Here is an 8,248-nt window from a genome sequence, read left to right as displayed (position 1 = left end):
GTCGTTCTACACTCGTTCACAAGGAACTTCTTCGAATGCTGAATATCTATTATAATACATTGAAACCCCGATTTTATCATCCAAATATGAACATATGTTTGATGGGCTCTAGCAGACGAACAAGACTGAATTCGAGTAAATCCTTTCTTGAGCATGTTTTCCTTATCATGAAGATGCAAAAATAAAAAGGTAATCATAATCAGAAATAGTTATCAGACTACATCAAAATATGCAAAAATAAAAAGTTAATCATAATCAGAAATAGTTATCAGACTACATCAAGGGACGGGAAGAATATTCTAACAGCTTCAGTTTATTATAAAGAAAAAAATTGCCCGATTTAGTCAATGTCCCAATTTTGTCAGCCTAAAATACACCATGAGACTGATAAAAATGGGGCTTTATTGTATTACTCGTCTGGATGTAAAATTTTGTTGGTAGATTTTAAGGTTGTAACAGAACAAAAGCTTTTCAAGTCACCACATTTTTCAGTACCTATTATTATCGGATTTTTCTTTGATCATTGATCATCATTTGCGTTGAAGACGAGTTTGAGAAAATCAATATTTTAATTGCTTTTTTAAAAACCGATTTAATCCACTTATCAGTGAGATGAAACATTTCTTACACATATAACTGTTGTATTATTCATTAGTTTGCCGAACACACGCAAAGTTGGCAAGTAACTATATGTGAGATAAGCACAGTTTCGAGTCCTGCACTAATATTTATCTAGCACATGGTTCCAAAACTGTTTTTCTTAAAAGCGTTACAATTGCAATAACTTCAGTTTTATGGATATTTCTTGAAACTATTAGCGCTCAAATAAACGGTGATAGTCACAATTATTAGTTTTACTTTTTTGTGTGGAAATCTTGTCTAACCCCAAAGTTATAGCTATTTTAAAACGTGGTTGTTCATAAATATCATTCTCTTCAATAAAATGAATAGATTGAATAAAATAAACAAAATGAATAAAGTGATAAAATGAATAAAAATGTTTTCTTTCTATCATTTATCATTTTTTCACTTTGTTTGCTTTTGACAATAAAATGAAAAAAAATCTGCGGTATTAAAAAATAATAATAATTATTAGAATAAATTAAATTGTGTCTAATTAATGTTCTAGATGAACTGAATGAAATGATTGACTAAGCAAAATTAGTCAGATTATTAAAATGGATGAACCCGAAAAATAATTTAAAATTGCACAACACAAACAAATAAATTAAATGAATGATACGAAAAAGATGCATGCGATAATAAACCGATTGGAATACATACAATGAATGAAATAAATACAATAGATAAAATGAGGTCAAATAAACAAAATGAATGAAAAAAATGCTAAATGAAAAAATCATTAAAATGTAATGATCATATATTTAAAATAAATCAAATATTTGAATGATTTGGAAAAATGAGTATTCTTTATACTCATTTTAAATTTAAAAAACCGATTTAATCCACCTAGCAGTGAGATGAGACATTTCTTACACATTCACACACTATTGGATTAGTTTGCAGAACTCACGAGAAGTAAGCACCCAACTAGAGGTGGGATGAAAACAGTTTCTAGTCTTGCACGAATACAATCTCGAATAAACTGAATAAATTATAGAAATCAACAAAACGACCGAAATAAAAAAGTAAAGCAAAAAATGAAATAATAGGTTTTTAAATTCATAAAATGAGTAGAAAAATTAATGTAAATCAAAATTATAATATACTCGAATCAAATTAGATTAGGTTATTAAATAAAAATTAAGATTATATTTAGAAATAGTTATAAGATTAGTGGAATAAATTGACTCATACTAACAAATTGAACAAAATAAAACGAATGACTGAACATTAAATGCATAAAATTAAAGATATGAATAAAATGCATCTAATGAATCAATTGAATCAAATGAATTAAATGAATCAAATGAATCAAATGAATCAAATGAATTAAATGAATCAAATGAATCAAATGAATCAAATGAATCAAATGAATCAAATGAATCAAATGAATCAAATGAATCAAATGAATCAAATGAATCAAATGAATCAAATGAATCAAATGAATCAAGTGAATCAAATGAATCAAATGAATAAAATGATTTAAATGAATTAAATGATTCAAATGAATCAAATGAATCAAATGAATTAAATGAATCAAATGCATCAAATGAATCAAATGAATCAAATGAATCAAATGAATCAAATGAATCAAATGAATCGAATGAATCAAATGAATCAAATGAATCAAATGAATCAAATGAATCAAATGAAACAAATGAATCAAATGAATCAAATAAATCAAATGAATCAAATGAATCAAATGATTCAAATGAATCAAATGAATCAAATGAATCAAATGAATCAAATGAATCAAATGAATCAAATGAATCACATGAATCACATGAATCAAATAAATCAAATAAATCAAATAAATCAAATAAATCAAATAAATCAAATAAATCAAATGAATTAAATGAATCAAATTGATTTAATTCATCCAGTGAATACAATGAATCAAATTAATGAAATGGATCAAATGAATAAAAAGAATGGATGAACAAAATGAATAAAGTAAAAAATAAATGAAATGCATAAATAAAACAAACGAATCAAATAAACAAAATGAGCTGAAGTGATAAAATGAATAAAAAGAAGAAAATGAGCAGAATTTAATGCATTGATTAAGATGAAAAATTGAACAATGGTAAAAGGTTATAAATTAATATAAAGAAATAAATTGAATCAAATAAATTATTTGGATGGAATGATTAAAACTGAAAAAGTAGTCAGATTATTAAAATGAAGAAACTGAACAAAATGAATAAACTGGAAAAAATGAATAAAATGCATACAATGAAAACAATGAATAAAATAAGTTAAATGAATGATATGAGTAAAATGCACAAAAAGAGTAAACTGATCAGAGTGAATCCAAAGAATGAAACGAATAAAATAAGTAAAATGAACGCAGATGAACAAAACGAATAAAAAGATGCGGAATGAAATAATTAATTAAAAAGAAATGGGCATATATTTGAAGCCAAAAATATTTTTGAATAAAAAAAATGAATGAACCGGATTGTACGAATTTGAGAACCATTGCATCAGAAAGTTTTGAAATGTTTTTGAAAATCTCATCTTCTGAGAAAAGGCTAATAAATATGCAATGGACTTTCTAGAGCTTCCATCTTTTTCTGGTTTTATTCTTTTGTTTTCATGATTTTTTACTTGACGGCTTCGTTTTAAGATTATCTGGTTTTTCTACTTTATTGTTGGACCTTAATTAGTTTTCAGGAACCTGGAACGTTCAATTTGCTTTGGAATTCGAAGTTTACTTTTTGGTCACATATTCCCGAAAAAGGATTTATGTGCAGAACAGAATTTACTGGTCCAGTATTTTAACGCGCAATTGAATATAGTAAAGTGAGACAAGGTCACAGGTCACATCAAGTCCCTTGAACAGAGAACGACAGAGAGAATGCGATTCGTAAATGAGACAGGTAGATATTTCAAAGTTTTTATTTGCATTTAAGTAAATATTGTGAAATGTCTAGGTTATGTCGATAGTACAAAAGCCGTGCATTCAGTTGATTGCAGACTGCTTTCCATTCATCCTTATAGCTTTCATATTGTTTCGTTCAAAATTCTCGTGCAGGAAATATGGATCAAAAAGTCCTATGCAGACCAATACTGTGAAAAAGAAATGGTTCAAGCTACTCAGTATATCCAGATATAGACGACGATAAGTTAGAAGACACATTGTAGTTGCATCCCCCATAGAGAGTGGGTACTTTGGGAGACTTCTTTTCCTGGATCTAATTTGTGGATATTTTTGGTCTTTGATCCGTTATTTTTCCTGAAAGTTCGTACCAATACAACGAATGTGCAGCTGGTACAACTCATGGTTCATTCGCCTGCGCCACGTTCCGTCTTCCATCTGCACGCCACCATAGATGGTACGCAAAACCTTTCGTTCGAAAACTCCAACGGCGCGTTGGTCCTCCACGAGCATAGTCCAGGTCTCGTGGCCGTAGAGGACCACCGATCTAATCAGCGTCTTGTAGATAATCAACTTCGTGCGGCGGCGAATTTTGTTCGACCGGAGCGCCCTACGGAGTCCAAAGTAGGCACGATTTCCCGCCAAGATCCGTCTCTGAATTTCTCTGCTGTTACCATTGTCGTCGGTTACCAGTGAGCCCAAATACATGAATTCGTCGACCATCTCGATTTCCTCACCGTCAATCCGAACTCGGGTGGGAGGTTCACATTGTCGTCTTTAGAACCTCTCATGTATTTTGTCTTCGAAACGTTGGTGGCAAGTCCAATCCTTCTGGCTTCAGCTTTCAGTTTTTGAACATATATTTCATTCAAAATTCAATAGAGATACGAATAGTTTAAATATTTCACGTGGAATGTCTCTTTTGAAAATTTTCATCGTCAAACTTTCATATTACCCAGTTAAGCCAAATATTTTTCTGATATAGCCATGAATTTCCTTAATTATAGTGTAGATACAGGCTTTGAATAGAATTGAATTAAAATTGAGTTGATGTAGCAGCAGACAAGACATAGTTTTGTTTTCTCAAACCTTCGCAATTACAATTAATAAATATTTCAGATTGGCAGAAGATCTTATCACACAACTTAGAAATGGATACAGAAATAGTTAGATAGATGCGATAGAAGAGAGACAGAGAGAGCAAGAGAGAGAGAGAGAGAGAGAGAGAGAGAGAGAGAGAGAGAGAGAGAGAGAGAGAGAGAGAGAGAGAGAGAGAGAGAGAGAGGGAGAGAGAGATGGAGGGGGGGGGGCGTGTGAGGAATGGCAAATGATGGTTAATGCAGTGACATTATTTTTATAGGTATATTATTTTAATAATTGATTCTTACATTCTTATCATAAATAATGTAAGTAGTAATTTTTGCGCCATAACCAGTATAACCTAAATCTTGCATAAGAGATAAATTTTCGCTAGATTTTTGGGCTTCAAACATACAGTTGCTTTCGGTGACGCCACAAGTATAATTATATTAGAAATCTTTTATCTCACTACTAGGTGAATTGATTGTTGATCTGTGTATTGATATATCATCCAACAATTACCTCATGATTGAACGCAATGCCTAATCCAAGGAATAAATACTAGAACTCACTGTTTCTTTATCAACACATTATTTTGCCTTTGAAGTGAACTTATATATTGATTTTTGAGAAATAGTTAATTTATTATAAAGGTAATTCACAAAATGTTCTCAACATCGAATTCCTTGAATCACGTAGATGTGTTTTCATACCCCGATATTCAAAATCGGTTTAGTTTTGCCCCTAAAACACCAGTAAAGCAATACTCTGTATGAAACAATCTCATTTTTAGTTAGGGGAAATTGGTAAGCGTGGACTAAGAATACAAAATGTTCAATATCTCCGCTGCTCGTGCACGGATTTAGACAATCTATAGCTTGTTAGAAAGGTATTTTTACAAGCTTTCTATTTATATGCAGATTGTGGGACAAAATTGTATGGTTTGAAAGTTATTTGCAAAAAAACTGCCGTGCTTTGACAAAATCGCCCATATCTCAGAAAGTAAACAACATATCGAAAATCAAAAATAATAGTGTCAAATGGCAACGTTAGGCCTTTCATTTGAAACTAATTTCATTAAGATCGGTTCAGCCATCGCTGAGATAATTACATGACATTTTGTACATACATACATACACACATACACACACACACACACACACACACACATACAGACATTGTTTCAATTTGTCGAGCTGAGTCGATTGGTATATGAGACTCGGCCCTCCGGGCCTCGGAAAAAGTTTTCAAAGTTTGAGCGAATCCTATACATTTCTTTTGTAAGAAATGTAAAAATAAAACAATAGGTTTTTAAATTCATAAAATGAGTAGAAAAAATAATGGAAATCATTATAATTTTGATCCAAATACACCAATCAAATTAGATTAGGTTATTACATAAAAAATAAGATTATATTTAGAAATAGTTATAAGATTAATAGAATAAATTGACTCATACTAACAAATTGAATGAAATAAAACGAATGGCTGAACATGAAATGCATAAAATTAAAGATACGAATAAAATGAATCAGATAAATCAAATGAATCAAATGAATCAAATGAATCATATGAATCAAATGAAACAAATGAATCATATGAATCATATGAATCAAATGAATCAAATGAATCAAATGAATCAAATGAATCAAATGAATCAAATGAATCAAATGAATCAAATGAATCAAATGGATCAAATGAATCAAATGAATTAAATCAATCAAATAAATCAAATAAATCAAATGAATCAAATGATTCAAATGAATCAAATGAATTAAATCAATCAAATAAATCAAATAAATCAAGTGAATCAAATGAATCAAATGAATCAAATGAATCAAATGAATTAAATGAATCAAATGAATCAAATGAATCAAATGAATCAAATGAATCAAATGAATCAAATGAATCAAATGAATCAAATGAATCAAATGAATCAAATGAATCAAATGAATCAAATGAATCAAATGAATCAAATGAATCAAATGAATCAAATGAATCAAATGAATCAAATGAATCAAATGAATCAAATGAATCAAATGAATCAAATGAATCAAATGAATCAAATGAATCAAATGAATCAAATGAATCAAATGAATCAAATGAATCAAATGAATCAAATGAATCAAATGATTCAAATGAATCAAATGAATCAAATGAATCAAATGAATCAAATTAATCAAATGAATCAAATGAATCAAAATCAAATGAATCAAATGCATCAAATAAATCAAATGAATCATATGAATCAAATGAATCACATGAATCACACAAATCACATGAATCAAATGAATTAAATGAATCAAATTGATTTAATTCATCCAGTGAATACAATGAATCAAATTAATGAAATGGATCAAATGAATGAAAAGAATGGATGAACAAAATGAATAAAGTAAAAAATAAATGAAATGTATAAATAAAACAAACGAATCAAATAAATAAAATGAGCTGGAGTGATAAAATGATTAAAAAGAAGAAAATGAGCAGAATTAAATGCATTGATTAAAATGAAAAATTGAACTACAGTAAAAGGTTATAAATTAATATAAAGAAATAAATTGAATGAAATAAATTATTTGGATGAAATGATTAAAACTGAAAAAGTAGTCAGATTATTAAAATGAAGAAACTGAACAAAATGAATAAACTGGAAAAAATTAATAAAATGCATACAATGAAAACAATGAATGATATGAGTAAAATGCACAAAAAGAATGAACTGATCAGAGTGAATCCAAAGAATGAAACGAATATAATAAGTAAAATGAACGCAGATGAACAAAACGAATCAAAAGATGCGGAATGAAATTATTAATTAAAATGAAATGGTCATATATTTGAAGCCAAACACATTTTTGAATAAAGATAATGAATAAACCGGATTGTACGAATTTGAAAACCAGAAATTTGCATCAGAAAGTTTTGAAATGTTTTTGAACATCCCAAAGGCTAATAAATATGCAATGGACTTTCTAGAGCTTCCATCTTTTTTTGGTTTTGTTCTTTTTGTTTTCATGCTTCTTTACTTGACGAATTCAAAGTTTACTTTTTGGTCACATATTCCCGAAAAAGAATTTATGTGCAGAACAGAATTTACTGGTCCAGTATTTTAACGCGCAATTGAATATAGTAAAGTGAGACAAGGTCACATGTGCTTTCAAGCCCCTTGAACAGAGAACGACAGAGGGAGAATGCGATTCGTGAATGAGACAGGTAGATATTTCAAAGTTTTTATTTGCATTGAAGTAAATAGTGTGAAATGTCTAGGCTATGTCGATTGCATAAAAGCCGTGTTTGTATTGTTTCGTTCGGAATTCTCGTGCAGGAAATATGGATAAATAAGTCCTATACAGACCAATATTGTGAAAAAGAAATGGTTCAAACTACTCAGTATATCCAAATATGGACGACGATAAGTTAGAAGACACATTGTAGTTGCATCCCCCATCGAGAGTGGGTACTTTGGGGACTTCTTTTCCTGGATCTAATTTGTGGCTATTTTTGGTCTTTGATCCGTTATTTTTCATGAAAGTTCGTACCAATACAACGAATGCGCAACGTTCCGTCTTCCATCTGCACGCCACCATAGATGGTACGCAACACTTTTCGTTCGAAAACTCCAAGGGTGCGTTGGTCCTCCACGAGCATAGTCCAGGTCTC

The sequence above is a fragment of the Topomyia yanbarensis genome, chromosome 2 (genome assembly GCF_030247195.1).
Source record: "Topomyia yanbarensis strain Yona2022 chromosome 2, ASM3024719v1, whole genome shotgun sequence".
In the NCBI taxonomy this organism is placed as follows: Eukaryota; Metazoa; Arthropoda; class Insecta; order Diptera; family Culicidae; genus Topomyia; species Topomyia yanbarensis.
The sequence above is the reverse complement of the archived record's forward strand: the minus strand, read 5'-3'. Positions refer to the sequence as shown.